This window comes from Salvelinus sp. IW2-2015, linkage group LG9 (genome assembly GCF_002910315.2).
Source record: "Salvelinus sp. IW2-2015 linkage group LG9, ASM291031v2, whole genome shotgun sequence".
Classification (NCBI taxonomy): domain Eukaryota; kingdom Metazoa; phylum Chordata; class Actinopteri; order Salmoniformes; family Salmonidae; genus Salvelinus; species Salvelinus sp. IW2-2015.
The window spans coordinates 16,284,329-16,297,951 of record NC_036849.1 but is presented as its reverse complement, the minus strand read 5'-3'; the positions used below and the strand labels follow the sequence as shown (position 1 = coordinate 16,297,951).

General features: G+C 42.5%; 1 protein-coding gene and 1 long non-coding RNA gene across 2 annotated transcripts in view; one reads left to right on the top strand and one right to left on the bottom strand.

Moving 5' to 3' along the window:
- Positions 1 to 69: 69 nt before the first annotated feature.
- LOC111968339 (uncharacterized) lies at positions 70 to 1,743 on the bottom strand. The gene is made up of 2 exons (XR_002877872.2): positions 1,514 to 1,743; positions 70 to 520 (listed from the first exon to the last, which is right to left on the bottom strand). It is a non-coding gene; the product is annotated as an uncharacterized lncRNA (long non-coding RNA).
- A 5,432-nt stretch (positions 1,744 to 7,175) lies between these two features.
- LOC111968687 (BTB/POZ domain-containing protein 7-like) overlaps positions 7,176 to 13,623 on the top strand; it is a 34,695-nt gene continuing 28,247 nt past the window's right edge. The window contains exon 1 of the mRNA XM_023994475.3: positions 7,176 to 7,484. The gene's annotated coding sequence lies outside the window, so the exon portion shown is untranslated. The remainder of the gene's footprint in view (positions 7,485 to 13,623) is intronic.

The window sequence follows — 13,623 nt, the reverse complement described above, 5'->3', positions numbered from 1 at the left end:
AGTTGGCCGTGGGCCAGCCTGCTGAAACAATATTTCATGTCTGCAATAAAGACAAACAACAATGCAACAGTGTGTCAACTTTGTCTTTATTGATCTGAGTCAGATAGGATGGCACTTACTGCAGATGTATGATTACAAATAGAAGCAGTGCTAATTTAAGGGACGAATCCATAATGCATTTACAGTGCCATCAACTAAAATACTACATGTCATGATTCCACCTCTTTAGAAGCAAAATAAATGGAAAATATGAAACATTATACCATCCACCTGGTAAATTATTGTGGTTTCATTCATCTGTTTATATATTTATTAATCTTATACATTATTAAGACAAGATACATTTAGGCAATGTTTTTGTCTTTCGCTGATGTTTCACTGATGTCATACTATGCATGGTGGTGCAGCCCAGTCAGGGTTCTGGAGGGGGTCTTTGGCGGTAAACTGGTATACGGTGCATGATCCATCCAGCTGGAGCCAGGAGAGCGAACGCAAACACTGACATTGTGAAGAGAGATTGCTGTGAGGGAAACAAAGAGACCACATACATATTTAGAATATAAAACAATCAAAAGGCCAACAGGCAATAGCTGAATGTAACTCCTTGGTCATGTAATGACACTGTAATTACCTGGGTCAGGTTTTTTATGCAGTTGTGTAAAACCCATCACCACCACCCCCCCCCCCCCCCCCCCCTCTCTCTCTCATAAACACCAACTTTCTGTCTCTCCCTGTTTATCAAGCCCTCTCTCTCCTTCGTGCTGTAGGCTTACAGCTGGGCCGACCAATTGACCTGCCCCCCAGAGGGTCATGATCCTTTGCTGTAATTATATTACATCATGGTCTCCCTAGCCTAGTCTCCATCCCCCTGCCTCCACAACATCCTCCACTGGCACTGTTGGGCTTCATTGCTACACCCATAAATGATCAGTTAAAAACCCTGAGGAAAGTTGAGCGGACGGCTGCACCAACACTAGGTTCTGTCTCACAGCTCTGTCATCAGATCTCTTTTCCGAGGGGAAAGCTTGGCACTACTAACTTAAATAAATATAAATACAAATACATTTATTAATAAAACGTCTTTCTCTTTTAGCTGGAAAACCCCTATTCGCTTGAATTCACCACATTAGAGAATGTAAAGTAATGTGTTAAAGATATGGCTGCCTCAGTCTGTAACTTTGTTGTAGTGTTGTAGTTTCTTGTCTGATGCTTGTGTAATTTTAGGAGTTCAGTGGGCCGCAATTCGTCAGAAATAGCTTTGTTTTAGTTCAATTCCTATGAGCTTTGCATGGACCAGCTTGACCATTCAATTCTGACATTGAATGGTAATATAAGATAACACATACTTTCAAACATTTGCAGGCAACAAAATAAAGAATGCAAAAATGATAATGAAATTGGTAACATGGACATAACGAAACAATTACCAAATGGGACACTTCCAAAACAATATTTTTCTGGTTGCAAGAAATAAGTTAATAAGGACAGAGAGATGAGGAGCGTTGGTTCCTACCCCAGGCCCAATCTTGTCCTTGGGTGGCTTGCTGTAGATATTTGATATGTGGTCCTGCAACTTTGTCCGTACAAGGAACCCAGTGGGTCCCCTAAAAAGAGCAAACATCACTCTACTTAATCCTGTGTGGCTAACGTCAGGTTCACAGCTTCTGGACAGCAGACCCTATCTCAGTAACAGTGGAAAACTTCCCAGCAGCACATCCTCTGAGATAGAGACACTGGGCTTTCATCAAGCCTTCCCATCATTATCATCCAAAGGGAGGAGTCACTACAACAGGGCCCAGACTCCAAAACACACCATTGTCAAAAAACGTAGTTTACATGCAATCATAGAGGCTGTCCAAATGTATTGAGGACTGGTATGATTGGGCTTTATATGATTGGGTTTAATTGCAATCAAATGGTATAGAAAAATTATATGGAAATGTTTCACCACAAAATGAATCTTACTTGCTTGACACCTTGAGAAAATAAAACCAGTGACACTGACTGTAGCCCACTATGACAAAGGTTTATTCACAGATGATGAATTCTACGTTAATATTTAGCTGGTGCAGAATCAGCCATATCACATTTGTAATGTATAATCAGATTACATGGGAGGCAATAAGGTCAGCACCAAACATTCAAATAACCAACCACACAACAAAAATAACAGCAAGCGGTGTCGTGTCATAAGTCACTAGGAAGCAGGGGGTTATGGGTATTGCTGAAACAGATATCCCTTATCTGAGACTCAGAAAGAGTAAGTATGGTTACTGTCTAGTTACTGTGAACATACTTATCTAAAGGTCTAGTGTGATGCACTACAGTTAGAGAGCTCTATTCTCAGGGCGTATGCTACAGTTAGAGAGGTCTATTCTCAGGGCGTATGCTACAGTTAGAGCAGGGTCTATTCTCAGGGCGTATTGCTACAGTTGAAGAGGCTCTATTTCTCAGGGCGTATGCTACAGTTGAGAGGTCTATTCTCAGGCGCGTATCTACAGTTTGAGAGGTTCTATTTCTCAGGGCGTATGCTTACAGTTTGAGAGGTCTATTCTCAGGGCGTTATGCTCTACGTTAGAGAGGTCTATTCTCATGGCTGTATGCTACAGTTAGAGAGCTCTATTCTCATGGTGAATGCTACAGTTTGAGAGGTCTATTCTCAGGGCGTATGCTACAGTTTGAGAGGTCTATTCTCAGGGCGTATGCTACAGTTTGAGAGGTCTATTCTCAGGGCGTATGCTACAGTTAGAGAGCTCTATCTCAGGCGTATGCTACAGTTAGAGAGCTCTATTCTCAGGGCGTATGCTACAGTTAGAGAGCTCTATTCTCAGGGCGTATGCTACAGTTTGAGAGGTCTATTCTCAGGGCGTATGCTACAGTTTAGAGAGCTCTATTCTCAGGGCGTATGCTACAGTTAGAGAGCTCTATTCTCATGGTGAAGTGCTACAGTTTGAGAGGTCTATTCTCAGGGCGTATGCTACAGTTTGAGAGGGTCTATTCTAGGGCGTATGCTACAGTTAGAGAGCTCTATTCTCAGGGCGTATGCTACAGTTAGAGAGCTCTATTCGCATGGTGAATGCTACAGTTAGAGAGCTCTATTCTCAGGGCGTATGCTACAGTTAGAGAGCTCTATTCTCAGGGTGTATGCTACAGTTTGAGAGCTCTATTCTCAGGGCGTATGCTACAGTTAGAGAGCTCTATTCTCAGGGCGTATGCTACAGTTAGAGAGCTCTATTCTCTGGGCGTATGCTACAGTTAGAGAGCTCTATTCTCAGGGCGTATGCTACAGTTTGAGAGCTCTATTCTCAGGGCGTATGCTACAGTTAGAGAGCTCTATTCTCAGGGCGTATGCTACAGTTAGAGAGCTCATTCTCAGGGCGTATGCTACAGTTAGAGAGCTCTATTCTCAGGGCGTATGCTACAGTTAGAGAGCTCTATTCTCATGGTGAATGCTACAGTTAGAGAGCTCTATTCTCAGGGCGTATGCTACAGTTTGAGAGGTCTATTCTCAGGGCGTATGCTACAGTTTGAGAGGTCCAACTGAAAGACGTGACATCCATGACAACAGATTTGACCAGAGTGGATAACTCTCAATGCACATTAATATTGTCATTCAGGAAATGTTTATAGGATGCTAGTGCAAATAGAAAAGTGCAAAAGAGAAATAGGCCTACAAGATTTAGGAACTTATGACCTATACCAACCACATGAGAATCATTGTAAATATGTAATATTTGAATAATCACCTAGGCTACTATGATAACAAGTGAATTAAAGTAATCAGGGGAAAACATCATATTTATAAAATAAATTCCACCACAATCCATGCCTATGGTCTGAATGCATTTCAAATAACATATCGCCCTCCGTTGGAGGACATTGGTACTTCAATGATGACTGTGAATGCCACACCAAAGACCACAGCCTAGTCCAGGGTTTCCCAAAGTCAAGCCTGGGGGACACTGGATGCACGGTTTGGTTTTTGCCCTAGCACTACACTACTGATTCAAATAACCAACTCATCAACCAGCTTTGGTTATTTGAATCAGCTGTATAGTGCTAGGGCAATAACCAAAACATGCACCCAGAGTGGCCCCAAGATTGACTTTGGGAAACTCTGGCCTAGCCGATAGTGCAATCAACTATCAATCTAGCCTACTTCTTTTGTAGCCTAAAAATACACATAAGACCAAACACACCAGCAAATAGCCTAATTGATTAGGTATATAGCCTATTATTTAATTGATTATAGGCTTGATTGATTATAGATCACTTTTTAAACTATCTTCATTCCACAGCTGCATGTCGGTAAATAATCTAGGTGGGTTGGTTGTTTAGCAACAAAACTGACGATGGGTGCATCAATGGAGCAAAACAGATTGGGTTGGCTTAGAAATCAGATAAAAATTTGCATGTATAGATGTCATCATAAGATGCATTTGCTCCATTGTTTACATTTTTGTGACCCACTATTTGATGGTAGCCTTTGTACATCTTACAGACTTTAAAATATTAATAAACTGCACTTTTGCTGCTTTTTTACTGTCACACCAGTGTAACAGTAGTGTATACACACCCTTATGTTAGGGAAAATGTGTTTCCATAGCTAGGCCTGACAGTGAGGACTTGTGAAGAGCAGAATCAACAACCTATGTTTTTTTGAGAAGGTGTTAAAGTTCACAGTTAGTAAGTGTTATGTAAATGAAGGTTGAAAAGTAAAGTTGTTGTTTTTTAAAACTTTTATTTAACTAGGCAAGTCAGTGAAGAACAAATCCATATTCACAATGACGGCCCACCCCACACAAACCCGGGCCAATTGTGCACCGCGTTACGGGACTCCCAATCACAGCCAGATGGGATTCCACCTGGATTCGAACCAGGGACTATAGTGATGCCTCCTGCACTGAGATGCAGTTTGTTTTTTTCACCTTTATTTAACCAGGTAGGCCAGTTGAGAACAAGTTCTCATTTACAACTGCGACCTGGCCAAGATAAAACAAAGCAGTGCGACACAAACAACAACACGGAGTTACACATGGAATAAACAAACGTACAGTTAATAAAACAATAGAAAAAGTCTATATACAGTGTGTGCAAATGGTGTGAGGAGGTAAGGCAATAAATAGGCCATAGTAGCGAAGTAATTACAGTTTAGCAAATTAACACTGGAGTGATAGATGTGCAGATTGTAACATCCGTCGTTCGAATGAGACCAAGGTGCAGCGTGGTAGGCATACATTTTCTTTATTAAAATGTTCCATCAAAAAAAACAATTAACAACTCAATGAATGAAAAGCTTAGGAGTGCAACCCATGCAACAAACAAAGACAAGATCCCACAACTGAAGGTGGGAAAAAGGGCTGCCTAAGTATGATCCCAATCAGAGACAACGATAGACAGCTGCCTCTGATTGGGAACCATACTCGGCCAACAAAGAAATATAAACATAGATTTCCCACCCTAGTCACACATATGATGATGTGCAAGTACACATACTGGTGTGCAAAAGAGGAAAAAAGTAAATAAAAACAATATGGGGATGAGGTAGGTAGATTGGATGGGCTATTTACATATGGGCTGAGTACAGCTGCAGTGATCGGTAAGCTGTTCAGATAGCTGATGCTTAAAGTTAATGAGGGAGATATAAGTCTCCAACTTCAGCGATTTTTGCAATTCGTTCCAGTCATTGACAGCAGAGAACTGGAAGGAAAGGCGGCAAAAGGAGGTGTTGGCTTTGGGGATGACCAGTGAGATATACCTGCTGGAGCGCGTGCTACGGGTGGGTGTTGTTATGGTGACCAGTGAGCTGAGATAAGGTGGAGCTTTACCTAGCAAAGACTTATAGATGACCTGGAGTCAGTGGGTCTGGCGACGAATATGTAGCGAGGGCCAGCCGACGAGAGCATACAGGTCGCAGTGGTGGGTGGTATATGGGGCTTTGGTGACAAAACGGATGGCACTGTGATAGGCTGCATCCAGTTTGCTGAGTAGAGTGTTGGAGGCTATTTTGTAAATGACATCGCCGAAGTCGAGGATCGGTAGGATAGTCAGTTTTACAAGGTTATGCTTGGCAGCGTGAGTGAAGGAGGCTTTGTTGCGAAATAGGAAGCCGATTCTATATTTAATTTTGGATTGGAGATGTTTAATATGAGTCTGGAAGGAGAGTTTACAGTCTAGCCAGACACCTAAGTATTTGTAGTTGTCCACATATTCTAAGTCAGAACCGTCCAGAGTAGTGATGCTAGTCGGGCGGGCGGGTGCGGGCAGCGATCGGTTGAAGAGCATGCATTTAGTTTTACTAGCGTTTAAGAGCAGTTGGAGGCCACGAAAGGAGAGTTGTATGGCATTGAAGCTCGTTTGGAGGTTAGTTAACACAGTGTCCAAAGAAGGGCCAGATGTATACAGAATGGTGTCGTCTCCGTAGAGGTGGATCAGGGAATCACCCTCAGCAAGAGCGACATCGTTGATATATACAGAGAAAAGAGTCGGCCCGAGAATTGAACCATGTGGCACCCCCATAGAGACTGCCAGAGGTCCGGACAACAGGTCCGCCAATTTGACACACTGAACTCTATCTGAGAAGTATTTGGTGAACCAGGAGAGGCAGTCATTTGAGAAACCAAGGCTGTCGAGTTTGCCAATAAGAATACGGTGATTGACAGAGTCGAAAGCCTTGGCCAGGTTGATGAAGACGGCTGTCTTTTATCGATGGCGGTTATGAAATCGTTTAGTACCTTGAGCGTGGCTGAGGTGCACCAGTGACCAGCTCGGAAACCGGATTGCACAGCGGGGAAGGTGCGGTGGGATTCAAAATGGTCAGTGATCTGTTTGTTAACTTGGCTTTCGAAGCAGTGCCTAGACTGCTGCACCACTCTGGTGGCCTGGCTTTGGCCCCAAGTGCAAGTCTGCCGGAGCCATGGCCCAGTGAGACTAGGGTGCCGGCCAGAGTATGGAACCAGAAAAGTCTGAGCCTTCTGGGCAAAACACTGGGGTACATTCTGTATGGAAATGCACTTTTTAAAATGCATATCATGAAAACTGAAGCCGAGGCCTATCATCATATTGGCCTGTATTGCTTGCACATACAGCTAGACGGCGCTCGCAAGCTGACAATTCCAGACTCGAACCAGTCAGCAAACAGCGTCTGGATAGGCCACACCACCACTACCCACCCACCCAGGCGCCGCGCAAGGATGAGTGTTTTTAAGGAAAATCAATCCAAGCTAAGGAACACGTCTTGAGTTTCTATTCTCGGAAAAAGGACTTGCAATTTGCTGAAAAGTCGAGACAAAGTGGATCTAAAGGCACATGCAGGATTCTCTCTGTGTATATGGCGTCGATTTATGCTTAATGATCGGTGTTACAAAGGGGAGTTGTGCCGTAGGTTAAGACAAAAAAAATTCTACAAGGAAATCATCATAACTTCATTCGGGAATACACTTAAAAGGGAGAATAATTTCTGAAAGAAGCTAAGTCTGTTCAAGGTACAGTGACACGTTAAACTAATCAATCAACGATCTATCGCAGGTCCATATGCCTTTTTGACCAGATATTTTTTGTACAGAACTTGTCAAGTCTCCAAAGAGCAACTCAAAGCGGACGTAGAAACCGACATGTAGGCTAATTACAGGGTTATGAACATGGCTAACATGCTACCGAAATGTTTATTTTTATCACTCAACTTGTTTGCTATAATGCCCATTTTTACTGTGAGTCATTGTTTCCGATTCAGTCGAACCTAGGCTATTCCATGATACGACGCTGGCATGCGACGGGTTTGGCAGGAATACTCGAAATGCTGTCAGCAAGGCAACAATGGCTCCGTGGTATGGCTTACAATACTAACAAAGCCTTTCCACGACATTCATGTTATGGCTTAAGTTAGGTATCTTATTTGTAGGCTACGTTGCAGCTACCCTGAAAGGTCCGATCCATATGCTATTCCTCTAACAAGAACATTTGTTAAATTGTAAAAAAATAAAAAAATAACTAATTTAACAAATAGTTATACATTTGTTGCTATTTATTGCTACTGTATCGATACTGTAGGCCTATCCAATTAGTTGTTGGCGGATCGCGCTATAGCAACAATGTAGCCTAGGCTACATTTCCTCTAGCCTACTGTTGAAGTGACGATGCGGCGTTGAAATGAGAGGTTTCCCATTTCTGTCAATGTCAAATTCGAATGTTGTTTTTTTTGTCATCGTTGGCAGATCAATGTATTAAACTTGAATTTGACTGCAACAGTAACAACATTTTAAGAACCTCTACTATGGCAACTCGGATTTAGTCTGTTTGGGCATACCTCAGGTAGCAGAATGTTTAGTTGTCTGTATCCTATAACTATAGGATGTTTAGGTTATATGGAGTGTGAAATCCACCACTATGTAATTGAGATTAATCAGAATGGCTCACACAGGCATCTGATTAGAATGATGCCATGACTGGTTTGCCCTATATTGTCCTAGAGAAGCTGGGACAATTAAAAAAAATAAAAAAAAATTTAAGAGTAAGGCACATACATCCTTCTTGCAATGTGAGGATGAATGTGTAGAGCCTAGATATCAATGAAAACTATGTTTACTCGATTACTCTGTCGCCTAAAGCCAATACAAATTATAACTTGGCAAAGGCCATTAGTTACACGCTTCCATAGCTTTGTGTCCTTGAGGTGCCTGCTTTCCTTCCTTCGAGATAAATTATTTTATCTGGGCAACAGAGTCAAATGTAGACAGTTACTCAGAAATGACAACTATTGCATAAAGTGAGAAATATCCCACAATATTGAAGTGCATGGTCTACATATCTTCTGTCACAGGGAAATTAGCCAAAGTAATAGAAGTGAGTCACCTGAATTGGAGAGATTGAGCTGAAGGTGGTAAGTTATTAACAGTGGATTTATTCTCAAATAAAGTTCCTGTTGAACGCTGACCCAAATTTGGGAAAAGCAGGTCAGTGCTTTGTTTCCCAAGATGTTGAATGTCACCCTGAGAGTCTGGCTGAAGACTCAGGCTCAGGCCTGTTTACCATAGACATCCAGCTCCTTCATTGTTTGTAATGCCAAGGTAGACTGTTGAATGATGAGGTCATTCATTTGCACACACAGCATAACACAGAGGCTCACTAGCTTCCATGAGTTGCGTTGACATGCAGACCACCTTTTGTGTCCTTAGTTTATTTATTTTGTCAGGGTGCTAGTTTATGATCACACATCCTCAATTCAAATATTATGGTGACACTATACCAAAGATGGTTTGGTATGGTTTAGAAACTTGGGAACCAACCTTAAGTTATCAGTGTAGCCTGTTACCGCCTGGACTTGAAATATCTTCACACCCAGAAAAAAAACTCCAGGCTTCTGTCATAACTGTCAATTACAGGGGGCAGTTTGGAAAACTTATCCCTTCCGGATCGTCCTCTGGAATAACGGACATTTTGGGGTAATAAATACATAACCAACGTTTTCTAGTAATACTACTTCCGGGCAAATAGGGCTATAGTCTTAATAATAACAATTATACACCAAATATAGGCATCATTTGGAAGTGGGAACAGTGAAGAAATATGATTTCTTTCTTCCTGCATCTTAAGAGAATTCAATGCTCAGTTAGATACGATCTGTAGAGGTGCTGTCTTCACCATAAATGCTGATATTATTTCGACCACGTAAAATATTAATTGAAGCCGAACTGACATTTTATCAGAAACACATTGGGTCGTTTTCACAGCTTTCATTTTCCTAACAACCGGTCAAGCTGATGTCATTTGGACATGTTGTACAGAAAATCTTTCCTGTTGTTTTTACTTTATTGTATTTTCTTCCCAGTACCTAAACATCTTTGCTTCCTCGAAAGATGAGAGAACTTTACCGACGTCAACCAGATTGTAGCATTCGTTCTATCGATCTATTACATTATTCTGTTAAGCAAGGTTTTATTTAGTCTTCTAGGGCAACATATAATGACTAAAGAGAAGCTACATGTATCTAATTATAGACAAGTTGACTAACAAATAGCCTACTAAAATGTCAGAAATTATAAGCAGAAATATATGTAAATCAGGCAAAACAAAATCCTGCACCCCCTGTCAAAAAATCATTATGCAGTCTTTGACTTTAGCCCATGGCACAATCCTATATTAGTGGGTTGGGTGTGGGCCTCAGATTTTCACTTTTGCGCATATAGTTGGTGGTTGCGGATGAGTTATTAGCAATTGCGGGCGGGTGTGAACAAACAGCTGACCCCGCGCACCACTCCAGTGTGCTTCTGTTTTCTGGTCTGTTCCGGGCGTTTATGGTAGCTGTCCTAACAGAGGCTGTAATCAGTAGAATGAACGGCTGCACTGCTCAACTGATTGGCCTGATGGACCAGAGCACTGCAGAGCTAAGCAGTTTGTTACATGCCCCTGTAAGTCTGTCCCAGTGACTCACAGACTACATAAAAACAAATCGCTGGATGTTTCTTACTGCCCTTTTTAGAGTAAAATGTATAGAGTTCTGTTCCTGATTAGTGAGTTTATGCTGCAAAAACATTTAGGCCTGTCGACTCAGCAGAGCCTCTAACGAAAGACCATAAACCTGAGGGAAAAGTAGGGAAAATAATCAAATCCAGGTCAGCTCTCACATCTTTCTTTAGAATAGACTGTGCTGAGCTCTGGCCCAAATCTGTCCAACATAGTGAAACAGACATTTTATGGCAATGTTTCAGAACGACAAGGAAACTAGCCACATGTCAAGATGTACTGGAAATGGTCACAAAATGAGTGAAAGAGTGTATCCTGTCACTGACTGAATGGTGATTGATCCATGATGTCAGTTCGGTCAAAGATGTCTTGGTCAGGTCTGAGCTCAGCAGAAGGTGCCGAGACACATCAATTTCACGGCCAGCCCTGTGGTCATCATACTAACAAGCTCTGTGTCCCGCTCTATAGTAACCCCCCCCCCCCCAAGCTATCCCAGCCCTTCATTAGAAGGCTTATTATACCTCTCTGATACAGTAGCAAAGGCCCCAGATATAGGGACATGTAGGGGAGGGGACATGCTGTCTCAGACAGTGTGAGTCCGGCTCATTAGTTAGCACAGTAGTAAAGCACACAATGAAAATGACGCAGAGAGAGCCTACTTGTTATTCCCCATTCACTCTCCTGGTCAACAATTGGCTGACGTGTCTTGGTAAAAGACCACTATTATTAGAATGGCATTGTGATGTCCCAAACCTCAATTTCCAGGTCAGGGAGTCACACATCCCAACCTTTTTGATGGGATCTTGGGACGGCTTTGTTTTATGATAATGGTGATTGGATGGATGTTTGAGCTATAAACTGGTAGGGCAACCCAAATGAATAGAGAATACTTTAGAAATCAATAGCCTTCTACATCTTCATTGTAAGTAAATGAAGAGAAACTCCCTGTGGGGCATGGAGCGCTAAAGGATAATATATTGCCTTGTGAATGATTGAACTGGTATAGTTTACTATCATGGCCTTGGTGCTTTATTGATGCCAGGGAAATTAATATAACCTAGCATAAATTTTGCTAAGATGTTGACGCTTTTCAAAGAGGATAAAATATGCTACAAGGAAGTGAATGCGTGTCTCTTTCTGCTGCTGGTGTTTCAGTCATCCACTGTCTATCTTGGTGTCAATGACATGGTGATTGGTCAATGTGCAGTGCCTTTTGGATCATAGAACTAATTTTCACAGTAACCATTTGAAAAACTAGACCAATCTGCAACTCTGGACTATAGGGGCATTGTATAAACAGAAGTCAAATGGACATTTTGCATCTGCTTTCACTATAGAGTACTTAGTAGGTCAAATCCTCCCAATTGTTACTGTCTCCCTTGTGTGCACAGCCATGAATTTGTATATGTGAGCTGGACTCTGTGGCATGACAGCCACTGTTGATGATCTAGTGAGGGGTTTGGGAGAGCTGGAATTTTAGGAAGATATGAGTAGAACCCAGAGATATGCCTGTCTCCTTTTTTCTGTTCCTACGCGCTCTGATAAGGAAATCCATATAAATTATTGATAAAGTGACTTGACTGTCATTTGAATAATAGATTGGTCCTATTCCCGCCTGGTGTTTTGTATGGTAATGTGCTGTGGGAGGCTGAGGTACTCTATCTGCTCTGTACACTCTTAGAAAGAAAGGTTCTGGATAGATCCAAAAAGGGTTCTATGCTTTCTTCACATATGGCACCCCTTAAGGTTCTATTTAGAATCCTATATGGAATCCAAGGGTTCTATATGGAACTAATTTTGGTTCAGTGAAGAAGAACCCCTGGGGTTCCGATTTAAAGAATCCTACAAAGGGGTGTCATATAGGAAGCAAGGAAAATAACCCTTTTTGGTTCTATGCAGAACCTTTTTTTCTTAGAGTGTAAGTGGCAGATTAAATACAGCGACCCAGTCCGCTGTGGTGTGTGTGTGTGTGTGTGTGTTTGCAAGCTACAGAGTGGAAGAGAGGGCATGGGGAGTGCGATGGCGTGAGGCCTTTCCCCTGTCACCTCTCATTAGTGACACATAGCCCAGCTAACCTTGCCTTTCATCTTGCCACTCCCCTCCCTAAACCCAACTCAGGCCCGTCCCAGCACCGTGCTCCAGCCCATCTGTGTCCCTCCCCCACACCCCCAGACATCCTTCCTCTGCCTATTCAACATCAGAGTGAGAGAGTGGAGTTAGACTTGGGATGCTGAGGAGACACGAGTGTCCACGTCTCAAGGAAATTGTTGTTTTACAAACATTAAGATATGCTTCCAGGATCCTAGTGGAAAATGTGGTTCTTGAAGATGATTGTTTTGGACTCTGGCTGTAAAGCTGGGAGTGTGTTGTTTGGCTGATGTGATGGATGCATTGTTGCTCTGCTTTCTACTGCACCTCAGAGGACCTTTTGTAAACAAGACGGCACATCTGGGTTTTTTCCTCTATCCTAGATATAAAAATTCTCTACACAAATCCAGTCCATATTCTCCCTGAAGCCTGGCTTATTTTTTAGTTACGTCACCATTTGGGCTCTCGAGTGGCGCAGCGGTCTAAGGCACTGCATCTCAGTGCTTGAGGCGTCACTACAGACCCTGGTTCGATTCCAGGCTGTATCACAACCGGCCGTGATTGGGAGTCCCATAGGGTGGCGCACAATTGGCCCAGCGTCGTCCGGGTTTGGCCCGGGGTAGGCCGTCATTGTAAATAAGAATTTGTTCTTAACCGACTTGCCTAGTTAAATAAAGGTTAACTAAAAGAATCCCTCCGATGAAACAAAGATCAACCATAACTTAGTTTTATTTGTTTTGAGTGTATTTGTGTGAATGTTTGGTTTCCCATTGTGTGAGTGTTGAGTAAGAGCTTGTGGTTTTACAGTGGGCCTCTGGGAGGCTGGTTATAGTGCTGCTCTATGGGGGAAAACACAGTGATTTATTAGCATGCCGGGGGGGGGGGGGGGGGGGGGGGGGGGACATCCATCTGAGATAAAGCAGATCTCCTATCGCATTGGAGCTCCCCGCCAGCCTCCCAGAGGGTCAGGACGTGTCTTTGTTGGGGTTAGGGGGATGGGTTTGTTGATGGTCATATAATCTTTAGATTTGTAACAAACATTGTTTTGCTTCAAGTAATGTAAATGATCTGGAT